We start from the raw sequence: 15,923 nt of genomic DNA on the forward strand, positions 1-15,923 counted from the left end.
TAAAACTCTACAGCTTGAGCCCTTTAAGCGGCTGCGTTTTCGTTTGTGCCCTGAGAGACATCCGAGGCCCCTTTCTGCAGGAGCGGCCCAAGTTGAATTTGGCCAAGTGGCGGGCCATCTCTGACTGTGCCTGGCCAGCCCGAGGGCTCCAGGTTCGGGGCCTGGAGAACTGAGTCCCTGTCCTAATTCTTCCATTTACTAGCGACCAGAGGCGAATCACTTTTTCTCTCTGGGAGCCTTGTTTCTCCATCTTTCAGACAGGGTAACAGTTCTTGCCTTGCCCACTTTATGAGGACACTGTGGCCCTCCAAATGGCTGCCCCCAGGGCAGTCGTCTTCGGGCTCCTCCCTCTGCCTCTCCTCCCCACTCCCCGACTGCCTCAGAGATTCTTCAACTTGTCTCAAGTGGAGAAGAGGGCCAGAAGGCCGCGAGAGGGGAAGGGACATTGTCATCCGACAAGCGCTAGACGCCCACAGGCTGGAGGATGGCTTTTGAGCACCCCCTCCAGCGCACTCGAGAGTCTTGTGACGGGCATGGGCGGAGGAGGACTCTGGGTGTGGGAGTGAAAAAGGAACGCCTGGAACGCAGCGGACCATAGCAGGGGAGAGTGCTGGAAAGCTGAAAACACGGCGTGGCGTCCACTTCCAAAGCGTATTTTAAAGACTGCAGCAGTGAGCTGGTGCACAGGCGAGAGCCTTCCATCGCGGAGCCGCCGCCCTCTGGTGGCGGCGTGCAAAAGTTACAGCTGCTCGATTGGCTCCGCCTCCCCTCGCAGGGGCTAGGAGCTGAGTTGCCGCTCACACATTGCAAGCAAGGGACCTTTAGCGAGTTCCCAACTGAGACCGGAGACCCGAAACCGGCCGGAAGGGGATGCCGGGCATGGGTGAGCCAGGACTGGAACCTAGGACTCCGGATACCCCACCCAGTTGATGCTTACAACAATCTCTGGCAATTGTGGGAGCAAAAGGCACCAAACAATGAAGGAGATTTTATTCAGGCTGTTGCAACAGGGAGAATGTTCGCTAGTGAGGAACGTCTCAATGAAAAGGGAGGGGCCTGAGGTTTTAGAGAGGCAGGTAACCAAGAGCCATCGGTAAGTCTTGGAAGACTAAGAAAGAATGGAGATGGGTATTTTTCTTGGAATTTGCAAGAGCAAGGTGGTCCTTCGCGATTAGCTTTTTCCCCGGAACTGAAAGAAGTGAGGGGAGTTCTTAACCATCACTGCCTTTCGGGGGCATGGGACTCAGATGGAGTTCAGTGTCGTCATAATCAATGGAGCAGGCTGCAGGCTGGCCATTTGAGAGGTGGGGAAAGCAGGGCCCAGGTCAGCGCCCTGAGTCTTAGTGGCTGAGGCAAGAGTCCAGCCTGCAGATGCCAGCACAGCAAGGAGAGCCCAGCCTGCCTTCAAAGCTCCCTCTGAGGGTAAAGTCATAAAGTCCCAGTGCAAGGGATGAGCCCAGCCAGCAGCAGAAATGACCTGCTCCAGTCATGGCTTTCAGGTTGCTGGAGTGTGTCAGCCAAGGGTCGGGTTCACTGAGGAAAGGCAGGCGTCAGGGCTGGGAAGACACAGGGAAGCGTCCGAGTCAAGTCTCAGGAAGGGCCAGCAACGGGGCAGTTCTGGGATTCAGCTCCCACGTCTCTCCCAGTACCCAGTCTGTCTGTCTGTCTCTAGGGCACCCACTCTGTTTCTCTTCCTAACCAGCTCCCTTTCTCACCCACAGCTCTACTTCCCATAACTTCAACTGGCACCTGGCCACTTGCGCCACCCCAGCGTCGGAGTCTACTTGACCTCTGCCACAGAGCCCGCCGCTAACTGCAGCTTCCTCTGGGTCTTTCAAGACACCTCTCAAAAGACAGCCCTTGTTTTCTAGCCAGGCCACAAGTCACCAACTGCAGCTGGCCCACGCCCCGCCTAGCTTCTGGCAGGCAGCCCACTCTGGCCCCTCAGTTGTCAGGGGTATATGGGGGGTGGGTTTAAATGATCTGCTTCTCACAGTGGCCGAGGCAGAAGAGCGGCCCTTAGCAGTGTCAGGAGCAGCTGAATCAAGGTGGTCCGAGGCTACAGTTTGGGAAGCCAGGCTGGAAATGTCATTATCTCCAGGCACTTGAGCCCACTCACAGGTCCTGAGCTTCATTCCTAGGAGGGTGTCAACTGAAGAGGGTAGTCTGAATGACCGGAGAGAAGAGGAATCCAGTGTGACAGGCCTGGACAGTGGCCCCAGCAGTATCCCCAACCAGCTGACCCAGCTGTCCAGCCTCTTTGACAGTCACCTTCCTTCTTGGCATGAAGGTTTATGCTCTTCGTCAGCAGGTGGCCAAACCTGGCCCTCTGCCACCTGTGTTTGCTTGGTCTGAGAGCTGAGAATGGCTTTTATATTCTTAAATAGTTGAAAAAAATCAAAAGAAGAATAATATAGCAAGACACATGAAAATCACACAAAATTCAGATCTCCTTGTCTATAAATAAAGTTTATTGGAAGCTGGCTACGCTCCTTCACTTAGGTACTGTCTTTGGCTGTTTTGCGCTGCCGTGGCAGAGGTGAACAATTGTGACAGCGCCTAAAACAGTTATTATCTGGCATCAACAGAAACAGTTTGCCGACTCCTGGGCAACCCGAGCTGGATGCCACTAGCTGCAAAGATCACGGCTGGCACTGGGGCCTATTCACCAAGCAGGTTCCCAGGGGCCATTCGTCAATCCAGGCGCCTTTTCTCCAGGGAGAGGAGACACCAGCAATAATGAGTTGGAAGGCTGATCCGCTGAGCAGTGGAATGTCTCCCAGTAAATGAAGCCATGGGCTTCCAGCCTCTCTGAGTCTGCAGGAATGACCCTGTCCTGAGCAGACTCTCCTGACTCTCACCAACTTGGAGACAGCAGGGATTTTTGGTTACAGGTGACAGAAACCCCATTTGGACAATCTAAAGGAAATGAAGAATGTATTAAGAAGACCTGGCACGTGCCTGGGACCCCATACTGGGCGGACGGCTGGACCTCAGGGATGTGTAGACCCATTGCTCAGACCTCACACCGCCTGGTCTTACTCTTCTGACATCCTCTGTGCACCACTGCCATACCTTCTCCACCTGCATCCTACACCATTAGGCCTTGGGGGGGCACGATCGGACCCAAGTCCAAACATCCTAGAGAAAGGTGGGCTCTGATTGGCATGTTCTGGTACCCATCCCCAGCGATCAACTGTAGCCACCTTCCCACTGAATGAAATGGCCTTCTGATCACTGGGGAGGGGATGGGTGGGCCCTGGAGGCAGGGACAGCAGTGCCAGAATGAATGCCCTCACTGTGCTTCTCTGGTGTTTCTTTGTTACCCTTCTGCTGAGGCCCTTCTTCTGCCCTGAATGCCCCTTTACCAACCCCTTTACCAGGCCAGCTCTTCCCATCCTCTGAGACTCAAGTTGGCTGTCCCTCCGCCTGAAAGCACCGCCGAACCCTCCCCCTGCTCCTGCAGGGCCCCTCCTCGTGCTCTCACAGCACCCCTTCCTTCCGCTTCCATCCCTGCCAGCTCATCCTGGCTCGTGAGTTCCTTGAAGACTCGGCCATGTCTTATCCTCAGGGCCTGGGACACAGAGGAGGGTCAGCAAATGTTTCCTGGAAGAACTGATTCTGGGGGGCGTGGATTCAGTAGTGGGGCTGATTTTTCAGAGGGGGATCCCAGGATTTCCTTTCCAATTGTGTCTTACGTGATGAAGGGTGGCAAGGCCATTAGCCTGACTTTCAATTCCTGCTTCACCACATACTAGATGGCACGTTACCTAACCCCCTAAGCCTCCTAACTCCCTCAGTTTCCTCATCTGTGAAATGGGAATACTACACCAGTAGTATTCAAAGGGGTGTTATGAGGGTTCCTGGGACATTAGATGTGCTTCTGATTTTATTATTATTATTACTGTTCCTCTCATCATATGCCCCTCCCTTGTCAGCAGTGAGTTCTGCTGGGAGGACTCACCCCAGTAGCTGTGCAGCAGACAGGATGCCCCACTCCAGTCCTTCATGACCCAGAAAGCAATCATTACTCCATCGATAAAACAAAGTCTTAGACTGTAGCCTCCCTGGCCGTCTGTAACAAAGGTAGCATCAGCCCATTTTTTAAATTTGAGGGGAAATATAATAAAAATATCAAGCAGTGTAAAAGATATACACTTTGGTATATCTTTTCCAGTCTTTTGTTCGTATGAGCATTAAATGTAGTTCTAATCATACTGCATATACTTACTCAAATTCTATTGTCCATACGTAGCATTACATCACACCTGCTACATTGTAGAGAATGCTGAATACACCATTTCTCAACTTTTCAGGAAAGAACTACCAAAGGATAATTTTAAAAAGAAAGGTAGGGTCTGGCCCTGTGGCCGAGTGGTTAAGTTCGCGTGCTCTGCTGCAGGCGGCCCAGTGTTTCATTGGTTTGAATCCTGGGTGCGGACATGGCACTGCTCATCAGACCACGCTGAGGCAGCGTCCCACATGCCACAACTAGACGGACCCACAACGAAGAATATACAACTATGTACCGGGGGCTTTGGGGAGAAAAAGGAAAAAAATAAAATCTTTAAAAATAAATAAAAAGAATGGTAATATCATGGCTCTTATGCAGATACAAAATGAACTCATATTAAAGATTCTATTTAACTGCTTATTAACCATGGACCCAGGAAGATGCTACAACTAGTTCAAAGGCGAATGTCAAGAACATGCACATTTATAGATCAGGAATATTGAAATAAACGTGCGAATGGAGTCAAAACTGGCTTCGTCCACAGTCGGGAGGGAAGTCAACTGAATGCCCACTGGACTGAATTCTGGCAGGTCCTGAAACGTTTCTGCTGCTGGCTGGAGTCATCTGTTGTACTGTGAAAGGGTCCTCTCACACAGCTGGCTTGCTATGAAGGCTGAAGGTGTGATACAGTCTCAGCTGGGAATACACCAGATGCAGCTGGCCAGGCCACTCATGATCGCCAGGAGGAAACACTCGCAGATCACTTACCAAAGTGGGGTTGAAAGGAAATCCACTGCATCAAGCAAGCTAAAAAACAATATGGATGGTATGATCCCATTTTATAGTAATAATAATATATGCTAAAATGTATATAGAAAAATCTACAGAATATATACCAAACTGCCAACAGTGTTTATCTCTGGAAGGTGGAACTACGAAGGATTTTCATCACCTTTAGGGGGGTTTTTTTGCACAATGTTTGAGTTACTTATAATGAAGCTGTATTACTTTTATAACTTTTAAAATAAGAAGGAAGATGGCAGTTTTACATGCTACACCTTAAGACTTCATGGATGCTTTCAGATATTCACTCATGCAATCTTGCTGAAAGAACTACTCAAACACATACTCCAACTGCCTGAAACACAAATCAAAATCAAGACTTTAAGGAAATGCAGCGTGGCTGATGGTATTTTTCAAAGAGGACCATACTAACATAGATATGTATGTAATGTGTATACACATGTACATTTACGTATGTGTGTGAGCGTCCCACATTTTCATCTTACACAGTGATGTTGACACTCTTCCATTGAATCTGGGTGGACCTTTGTAACTGCCCCAGTCAACAGATGCAACAGAAGTGGCACTGAATAATTTCCGAGATTAGGTCATAAATGGCAATATTGCTTCCACCTGGCTCTCTCTCTCGGGGGCCACTTGCCCTTGGAACTCAGCCCGTATACTGGGAGGAAGGCAAGAGGCTCTGTGTGGGAGTTCTGGTTAATAGCCCAGCCAGGCCCCAGCTGGGGGACAGTCAGCACCAAACACAGGTGAAGAAGCCTTCAGATGATTAAAGCCAAGCTGGAGACTAAAGCTTTTGAGTCTTCCTGCTGCGGCCTCAGACCTCGCGGAGGAGAGCTGAGCCATCCCTGCTGCAGCCGGTCTCAAGTCCTGATGAGCAGAAACTGCAAAGGATAATAAATGATTACCGTTTTAAGCCATTAAGTTTTGAGGTAATTCGTGCAGCCACAGTAACTGAAACATATAGTCCACATGGAAATCAGTTAAACACAGAGAATTTAATATAAATAATTGTTGTAAGCATGGTTAAAATTTAGATGTTAAATTCAAAACCAATTTTTGGAGAAAGAAGATCTGTATAGTTTTTAAACAGACAGCTATGATAACCTGAGCCTTTGATGGCGAAGCGTGCAGGCAGGGAGCTGGAAAACTCCTCACCGACCTTGTAAGGGAGGCAGAAATTACAGACATCCTGAATCTGATAGTTAGAGAAATGTGGGCTCAAGAAACTTTTTACAATCTTGAGGGTGTTAACAGGATTAAAACAATAGGCTGTACACTTTCCAAATCACAGAAGACAAAAACAAATAACTCATTGTGTATATCACAGAAGGCAAAAAATAAAAGAAACATAAAAAAAGAGAAAGCATAGACCAAAACATGAAAATAAAACCCAGACATGAAAATTAGACCAAACATGCCAGAATAAATATAAATGCATGATACTTCCCTTCTAAAAGCCAAAAGACCCTCCAGGTGAGTTAATACAATTTAATTACCACAATGCATCCATATTACTGTACATAGGATATGGCTAAATGAAACAACACTCTGCATCTGTAGCATCCATGTGGTAGGCAAATGTGCCTTCCAGAGGAGCCCCTCGCCAGTCCCGCTCGGTGCCCCTCCCCATAGGTGCTGAGCGGTAGTCTTCAGGGACAGGGGCAGGCTCAGTCTAATGGAAGGGCCAGGGTGGACAGAAGCGACCCCCTCAGGAAGCCACACAGTGTAATAGGAGGTGCCTCTCAGTTTTCTGGCTAGAACAACCACCAACAGTGAGTGAGGGTCAGGCTTCCTCCCACAGGCTTCCCATCTGCAGGTCCTGGGTCAGTTTAGAGGGCAAGGCACGCACTGGGCGCCGGCGGAGCCACTTTGCCTAGCCCCACCAGACTCTAATACGAGGTGAAAGAAAGTCAGCGCTCAATATAGGCACCGTGGGCAAGATCAGGGAGAAGGGAGCAACTAATGCTGGTGGGGGAAGGAGAGGCTTTATGGTGAGGCTGCAGGGCCTTGCTCTGAGCCCACGACAGGAAACTGTAAGTGGATACCCACACGTCCCAAGTGCTGTCCGCATTCACAGCCTGGGGCATCCGGGCCGCTGAGCCACTGAGGAGAAGGCCCCCTCCCCTGGGGCAAGGAGGCTGTGATCCTTGGCAGGGTGTGGGGAGGGGACACATGAAATGGTCACCTTGGGTTCAGGGGAAGCAGCAGCTCAGGATGAGGTGTCATCTTGCAGGGGACCCCAACCCTGAGGACTTCAGGCTTCTGACGTTACCCAAGGTGAAATGTTGCTAATGATCGGAGGGGTGAGTTGTGGGCATTTTCAGTCCCAGGATGGAGAGGAGGCAGGAACGAGATAGGAGCTGGCTGAGTCCAGCCCCAGGAAAGGTGGGTGGGGTCTCAGCTCAAAGGGGAGGGGAAACTCACATTTATAGAGCGACTTCTCGGTGTCAGGCCCTAGTCTAATCTTGTCTAATCTCTGTCCCTCTGCACGTCTTCACTGAGCACTACTATGTGCCAAACACTGTTTTAGGCACTGGGAATACAGTGGTAAACAAAACAAAAATCCTGCTCCCTGTACACAAATCAACAATTATTTGACAGAATTTCAGTGATAAATACTTTCCACCAGCATTGAGTACTATGAAGAGAAATAAAGGGAGAAAGAATGAAAGGAGGTGCCATTGTCAAGAAGTGGTCAGGGAAGGCCTCCTGGGGGAGGTGACATCTGAGTAGAGAACTGAATTAGCAAGAGAAAGAGCCTTACAACATTGAGTGAAGCTTCCCATCAAAAGATGAAGAAACCAACCTCACAGGAGTGCAGGGGTTTTCTCTAGATTACAAAGTTCCTAAGACTTCTCTAGGGGTGGGTGTTCCTCCTGAGATTCTGGGCCAGGTGAGGTACTCAGAGGCAGCCCCCGACCCTCAGACCCTCAGTTGGCAGACAGTTGTGGTCTCACAGAGCCTTAGACCAACCCACTAGATAAGGGACCAGCCCACTGGTTCCTCCACTTGATTTCTTCCCCTCCATCTTCTCCCCCTCGTCCTCCTCTTTGCCCCTCCCTCCCCTTCTCCCCTCCTCTTCTTCTCTTTCTTCCCCATCTCCTTCCCCTTCTTGTTTTTACAACATTTTGTTATAAATAAACACTGGAAAGTTTATTATAAATAAGCAGATAAAGGTCCAGTGTAGGGAATAATTATGGGGAGAACACTTGAGTGACCAGCGCCCAAGGAAGAGATACAGTATTGCACCACCCCAGAAGCCTGCACGTGTTCCTTCCCATTTTCTTGTCATTTATGGTAACCCTTCCTTGCTTTTCTTATCATTTTTTACAATCTATATATGTGGCCCTAACAATATGGTTTAGTTTTGCCTAATTTTGAACTTCACGTAAATGGTATAATTCTGTGTATATTCTTTGTGTCTTACTTCTTTCATGCAACATTGTGTTTACAAAAGTCATCCGTCTTGCTGGGTGTATTGGTTCATCAGGGCTGCTGCAACAAAGTACCACAGACTCGCTTAACAAAAGAAATTTACTTTCTCACAGTTCTAGAGGCCAGAAGTCCGAGATCAAGGGATCAGGAGGGTTGGCTCCTTCTGAAGGCGGTGAGAGAAGGCTCTGCTCCCGTCTCGCTCCTTACCTTGTAGCCAGCTGTCTTCTCCCTGTGTCTTCACATCGTCTCCCCTCTGTGTGTGTCTATGTCCAAATCTCCTCTTCCTATAAGGGCATCAGCCCTATTGGATTGGGCCCCACCCATATGACCTCATTTTAACTGAATTACCTATGTAATAAAATACGATCACACTCTGAAGTCTAGGGGTTAGGACTTCAACATATGAATTTGGCAAGGTGGGGGAGATACAGTTGAGTCTAACACTGGATGTGACTGTAGTTCACGCCTTTTCATTACTGTATAGCATTCTATGGCATGAATACACTATGACAAATTTATCCATTCTCCTGTCGATGGGCACTTGAGTTGTTTCCAGTTTGGGGCCATTACGAACAATGCTGCTTTGAATATTCCTTTACCTGTAACTTGGTGCATGTGCACGTGAGTTTTGTAGGGTTTATAACTAGAAATGGAAGAACTGAGTCACAGGGTAAGTTTATCTTCAATTTTAGAAGATATGCAAACAGTTTTCCGAAGCGGCTGCACCGATTTCTGCCCCCCTCAGCCGTGTATTCCCACATCTCCATTGCTGTACCTCCTGATATCATCAGACTTGTCAATGTTAATTGTGAGGTAGTTTATTTTGCCTTTCCCTGATGGCTAACGGGATTGAGTACATTTCCACATTGGCTATCTCAAGCTCCCATTTTGTGAAGTGCCTGTTCAAGTCTTTTGCAAATTGTTATCATTTAAAATTTTGAATCTATGGGGGCCGGCCCCGTGGCCTAGTGGTTAAGTTCACGCACTCCACTTCGGTGGCCCAGGGTTTCACTAGTTTGGATCCTGGGCACGGACATGGCACCACTCATCAAGCCATGCTGAGGCGGCGTCCCACATGCCACAACTAGAAGGACCCACAACTAAAAATATACAACTATGTACCGGGGGCTTTGGGAGAATAAAAAGAAAAACAAAGTATTTAAAATGGAAAAATTTTTGAATCTCTTCACTTTCAACACTCATGGCAATTTTATTTTAAGGGTACAGTGTTAACTTTCCTGCCCCTGGACCTTGGTCAATACCATCTGCTCCACCCTGAAAATTTTTAGTAATTTGAATCTCAGAGAACAAGTGTTGGAGGTTTTAATCCCTTCCTTCCCAGAAGCCCCTGGGCTGCTTATGCAAACGTTCCAACTTCTCCCAACTTCCTACCTCCACACGTGGATAGAGCCTCACCCCAAGTTACAGCTCTCTTCTCACCTGACCTGCTGCTATGCCGCCCACACGGGATTATGATAATTGAATGAGATAATGTGTAAAGGTCCAGCAGGGTCCCTGGAACCCTGTATGCTATTACTAAATCTTACATCTCTTCCCCCTTCTCGATGCTTTGCAGAAAGCGAGAGCAACGGTTAAGAGTAGCATTTACTGACTGCTACTCGAGCGCCAGGCCGTATACCAAGGACAGCTGCTTGCCCATCATTGCCATTCTCTTCCCCTCTCTCACAGATCTTCCAGATCTCTTAGAGATCTTGTTCAGGGCAGTAATGGGCATCCTTGCCGCCTTCCTCCTTCCTGACGCCCAGAACTTGCAGCTCCAGCACCATCTTGGACCATAAGTTGTTGCCCTAAAGGACAAAAGAGCCTTGCTCAGGGACACAGTGGAGCTACCGGCCCAGGCCTTGAAAGACAATTTGCTTCATGCAAGAGAGAAATGAACCTCTGTCATCTTAAAAGCCACTGTTATTTGGTTTTCTATTATAGAGGCAGAATCTAATCCTGATACTTACGGAAAATACGTTTTCGATTAATTATAAACATACGTTTGCTTGAGGTAAGTTTTCCCGTTTCCATTAAAGTTATTTTTGCTGGTCAGTTAAGGTATATTTAAATCTCCACCCTCAAAGTTATATTTTTCAAGGAGCCCATTGAGTCAGTATTTTCATGCTGATCTGAGTAATTGAGATGTGAAACTTAAATAGCTAAGAAATTAGTATTTCCTCTGATAGACAGTATTCCTTCCTCTCTAAGTTGTCTTGTTTATGACAGCTACACGTAGGGAAATGTCAGGGTACTCAGGACGTAATGAATTCATTCTTTTTGAACTGAATGAGCAGCAAATACTGACAGAGAACTTGCTGTGTGAGTTAGCCAGGCTGCCTCCTGTTCCAAGTGAGACTCTCCAGTCATGTCCCCTCCTCCACGATGTACTGCAATGAAGACACAGGTTGTAAGTCACTATCTGCAGGCTCTTGTGTTTGGTCATGGAATCATTATTACAACAGAAGTGGTGGACACCTGCGCACTCATACACACACGCTAATGAGAAGGTCGCGTGTGATGGAGGGGTGAACACTATAGATTCTGATTGTAAAGGCCTTGGATGATTCACAATCTTTCTGAGCCTCTGTTTCCTCACCTGAAAGTGATGGCTTATAACATGGATGCATCATGAGGATTAAATGAGAAAATGCACATAAAATGCCTGGCAGAAAGGCAGTACTCAATAAATGTTAAATAAAGTGGGTTTGTTTTTATTTTTAACATGTCAAAAGGCTAATTCAGGGCAAAGAAGACCAATCTGTCCCTTGAGCAGAGGCCATACTCCTACTTGAGCTGCCTGAGTCATCCCCCAGGCAGGCGCCAGGGAAGCAGTGACTCGAGTGGGTCTCAGGGCTCCTCACCTCCCGAGGCAACAAGACCCCGAGTCACCAAAGCTCAAAAGAGCCGGGTCTGAGTACAAATTAAGTTCCAGTTTTTATTTAAAGATCCTAATTTCTGGACATTCATTTTGGGGATTACAGTGGTAGCTTAAGCTACTTTAAAACGTTATAAGGTGAAGTCTTTCCTTCACTTCGCTGCTGAAGTTTAATTCAGTCTAATTATTTCATGTGGCATCGACTATAATAGTTTCATAATTTCTAGTATATTAAGCACTTAATATGTTGTGTCATTTGAAATCACATATTAAATTCAGCAAAGTACATTTTAATGAGAGTTAAGTGGTGTGAAAATATTAATACAATGTGATGGTTCGTCTCGGTGCTCATGTTTTGTAGGTTTGTTCCTAATGCACAAATGCCCACTCCCCAGGTACGGGAAGCATTTACGGGCCAGAGGCTTGAATGGGTGTCTGACAAGACCATACTCCTGCCTAGCGGTGTACAGCACTTCGCAGCGGGATTTCTCCCGGGCCTTCCTGACCCTGTAAAGCAAGCGGGGAAATCACGACTTCCGTTTTGGAGATGAGGAACCTGAGGCCCACTGCTGGGCTGTAAACACAGCCCTTCTTGGCTCAAAGCCCTGCAGTTTCTCCCTGCACCACAGCTGCGGTCAGTGTGACCCAGGGGCGAGTGATGTCTGGACTCCAGGGCCGTGAGGATTTGGGGAGCGGCCACACTTTTCCTCCTACGCTGTGCAACCGCACATAGAGAAACTGACAGAGCCACGGAGAAGCCAGCAGACTTTTTATTTGCACCTGGCAATTCTTCTCACACTCTCCTTCAGAGCATGCCCTCCACACCGAAACCCAAGCACCTAGTGTTCGTAGGCCACGCGGGGATTGCCGCGGAAAAGGCTCTTGAGGAACTAACTCACAGGGAACCCTTAAGATAGCAGCGGCTCAAAGTAACGATGCATCATTGCAGGATTTGAGGCAACAGGGAGCGATCTTTTGGAGGGAGCTTCCCCAAACCCCTCCAATTGTACGCGCGTATTCCATCGAGGTGCAAAGCTAACCCTTGGAGTCAGAGAGATCCAAGACCACGTTCCAGCTCCGGAATCATCACTGACGAGCTGTGTCACTTTACCTACGTTTCCCCCACGTGTAATATAGGAGTAATAAACTCCCTGGTACCCATCTCTCAGAGACACTAAAATGAAACAGCCTCAGCAGACCCGGGTTGATCTTAAAGGGCCAGGAGCCACACTAAGCTGAGTAAACAGGAGTCCGTGAGTCTATGCGGTCTTCCTTCCCAGCAACATAGCTGCATTTTAACCAGGGCCTTCAGTAACGCAAACTCAAAGGATTAAAGACCTCTGGGTGAAAACAGTCCCTGTGGTAGCCAAGAAGAGGAAAAGAAAGCTACTTAGTAGCTAAAAAAAAAAAGGAGCTGTTTTCACTTTTGACAACTTTGTTTCATCCAGTTAGTTGGAAAATTAAGGAAAGAAGAAAAGAGAGGAAGGAGTAGTTATGTATGGAGTATTCCATACCCACCAGGTACTTCCCATGGGCCCAGGGCCTATTCTAAACACTTCCCCCGGAGCCAGCTCGGGCCTTCCTGCTGCAATCCTCAGCCTTCAGACAGCCACTATCCTACGGGTGGGGAAACAGCCAGAGACTTAAGATCCAGGCATAAATAAGAGATCTGGGGCGCAGTGAAAGGTGTGGCCTGGGCTGTGTGCCCCTCTCCAAATGCCAGCTGGGCAAGGGGCAGGATGAGAGGGTGCCGTTGAGGTCCGACATCTGGGATGGACTGGAACTGACCAAACCGCAGCAGGGACCCAGCCCACAGAGCAAGAGAGGGGCTGGGAAGGACAGACTCCCTCTGAGAGGTCCACTGGCCACGGCTGACGCTGCCCCTTCCTTCAGGCCACCCCCTGAGCTGTGGGCAAACAGACCCTCTTCTGCCTGCCCCATCCACCTCCTGGCCTCCTTTACTGGGTGGCAAAGAAGGAAACTTTGGAAAACACTGAGATGATTTTGGCAGGAGAGGACACTTCAAGAGATGCTACAGGAACAAGCCTGAGTCAGAGTGTGAGCTGCTGGAAGGGATTTCTGGCAGCCTGGGATGTGGGTCCTCCCCCACATGCTCTGTGCTTGGGCCCTTTGGAGCTTCCGCTCAGGCCTGTGAACTCAGCACGTCCCTGCCCCACAATCCTGGGCGACACCTCCTAAAGGCACGGACACCGTTCATCCCCAGGGTTCCCAGTACAGAGGAGGCCATGCTGCTTGTCTCCACATCCCTGCTTCTTCCTCCCTCTGCTGGGGCTGATGGCAATCCCTGGCCCTTCTCTCTTCAGATGAAATGATAGATGAAAATGCTCAGTGCTCTCTGGCTGTAGGGGAAATGCTATCACTTTAGAGAATCCTAAGATCTCATGTCTTCACTGACATTTTTTCAATATGAAACAGCCCATTTCTTTATTGTCCAAAATCAAATTAAAGCTGGCTCTGTCTTCTCCCACTCAGGGGGGGTGGGAAGTACCACCTCAGACACAATTGGGGGACCACTCCTCACTTCTCAGGGTTCCGCAGCCCAGGAGAATGGGGAATATTGTTGGAATTCGGACCACCTCAGGTCTGCAGAGTGGAGAAGCCAACAGCTCTGAGGCCTGCAGGAGCCAGGCTTCCACTGCCGCAGAGACTGCCTCTCTGGCAACCACACTCCTCCTGGCCTTTAGCATCTGTCCCCTCAGGGTCTGCGGGGGCTTGGACCTCCCTGGAAGTTGTGATCCCCTCGATTCTCCCTCACTGAGTCCCTCCTTGTGTCTCCTCCAGCTTCAAGTAATACCCAACCCTTCTCCCCACCCCTCAACCCCCACCATCCTCCATGCCGGGCCCCAGGGCACAGAGGCAAGTGTTGCATGGTTCAGCAGGTCCCAGACCCTAGGTCCACAACGGCCCCTGTGGACTGTTCCTGGGGCCTTCCAGGCCCCAAGGATGACCAGCAAGCTCTACCCTTCTAAAATAGAAAACAAAAGGTTGAATTTTTACCTCTTGCTAATTATAGTCTCAAAAAAAGTCCTTCAGTTACCCAGTTACAAAAACCACAGCATGTCAAAGCTGGAAGAGATGGTAAAGATCATCTCTAGGGCAGTCCTCTCACTTTACAGAAGACAAATCAGGACCAGAGGTCTAGGGAGTTGGCCAAGGTCACTAAGACAGGTGCAAGAAGGAACAAGAACTAGAACTCAAATCTCTCTCCTCTGTACCACAATTGCTCAAAAAGAAAAAACAAACCAAAAAAAACCCACCTCTGGCTCAAAATAACACATGCTCGTGTAGCCAGAAATGGTGAATAACCTGGTCTATCTCCTGCTGGCTTCCGCAGTAAGGCAGGTATGAACCCACGACATGTACGGGTCACTATGACATGTGTGCGCATCGACTCTGTCGAAAAGGCTCTCCTTCCAAATAAATGAATAAAAACGTGGATGCTGAGTGAAGATTAGCATCATCTCCCATCAATGCTAATACGCTTTTTGGTTACTTGCAATTCTCTTTTGTAAATCCAAGGGAAACATCATTGCCCAAATTAGCTCTTTTCACTCAATAAAGGCCATATTAGTATTCTGCGGTTTGCATTTGCTTACTGCTTATTTAGAGAGGTCAGATGAGAAGGTGAGCAGCCTGCACCTGATTTCCATTTCACTGAAGACAGGTGGGCGGAGGAAATCCAAAGTCGACCAAGGCCGGGCCAGGTGCTCTGGCTGTGGCTGAGTCAGCCTGACATGCTGAGCCGGAGCACAGCCTGGAGCACCAACTACCTCCACTGTGGCCCTCCCTGAAGGACCGGCCCAGATGGGCGACACTGACTCAGGAGGTTCCAAGGTCTTCCCCTGCCTGGAACTCTCTGTCCTGTTCTCAGGGCTGCATGTATATCGTATGTCCGCTCCCCTCTCGCCCACCCACTGAAGTGGCCTTCAACCCCCCACGTTCTTTCTAGTCCATCTCAGCCCTGAGAACGCTCTCCCATGTCTGCCTGGCTCCCCTGCTGGAAGGGAAGCTCCATGACTACAGCATCCCTAACCACGTGTTCACCCTGCAGCCCCAGCGCTGCCATCACAGCTGCTCGACATTTGATGAAGGATAGCAGGAAGGAAAGTCTGAGCTGATAAGGACTGGCGAGTATTCTAAGTATTCCCTTACTTAGGGGAGGCCGCGCTCTGGGTCTCAGATCTTGCCTCTCTCGAGTTCCACTGCAAAGAGGAAAAGATCAGTCTTTAAAACCAGACATGCATCCACATCCCAACTTCTTTCACCACTGGCAGGATAGTTTTGGCCTTGATAGTTTAACCATCTAGAGCCTCAGTTTAGGGACACCGATCGGGCTAAGCGCCTGGCCCAGTGCTGGATCAAAGGGCAGTGAACTCCCCCAGACCGCCACCAGCTCCGAGTCACACTACGGACAGCCCGGCCCGCAAAGTGGGCTCCCTCCCCCTCCCCTTGGCTTCCGGCGCAGCGCGCTGGGTCTGAGAACCCCAGGGCGGCAGCGGTGCGCCCGGCCCTCGCCAGGCGCCGCCCAGCCCCGAGCCGCAGCCTCGG

General features: G+C 49.2%; 1 long non-coding RNA gene across 1 annotated transcript; it reads left to right on the plus strand.

Annotated features, from left to right (window-relative positions):
- Positions 1-1,112: 1,112 nt before the first annotated feature.
- Positions 1,113-3,303, plus strand: LOC138924658 (uncharacterized). The gene is made up of 2 exons (XR_011439696.1): positions 1,113-1,422; positions 1,722-3,303. It is a non-coding gene; the product is annotated as an uncharacterized lncRNA (long non-coding RNA).
- Positions 3,304-15,923: the final 12,620 nt, after the last annotated feature.

The sequence above is a fragment of the Equus caballus genome, chromosome 1, assembly GCF_041296265.1.
Source record: "Equus caballus isolate H_3958 breed thoroughbred chromosome 1, TB-T2T, whole genome shotgun sequence".
Classification (NCBI taxonomy): domain Eukaryota; kingdom Metazoa; phylum Chordata; class Mammalia; order Perissodactyla; family Equidae; genus Equus; species Equus caballus.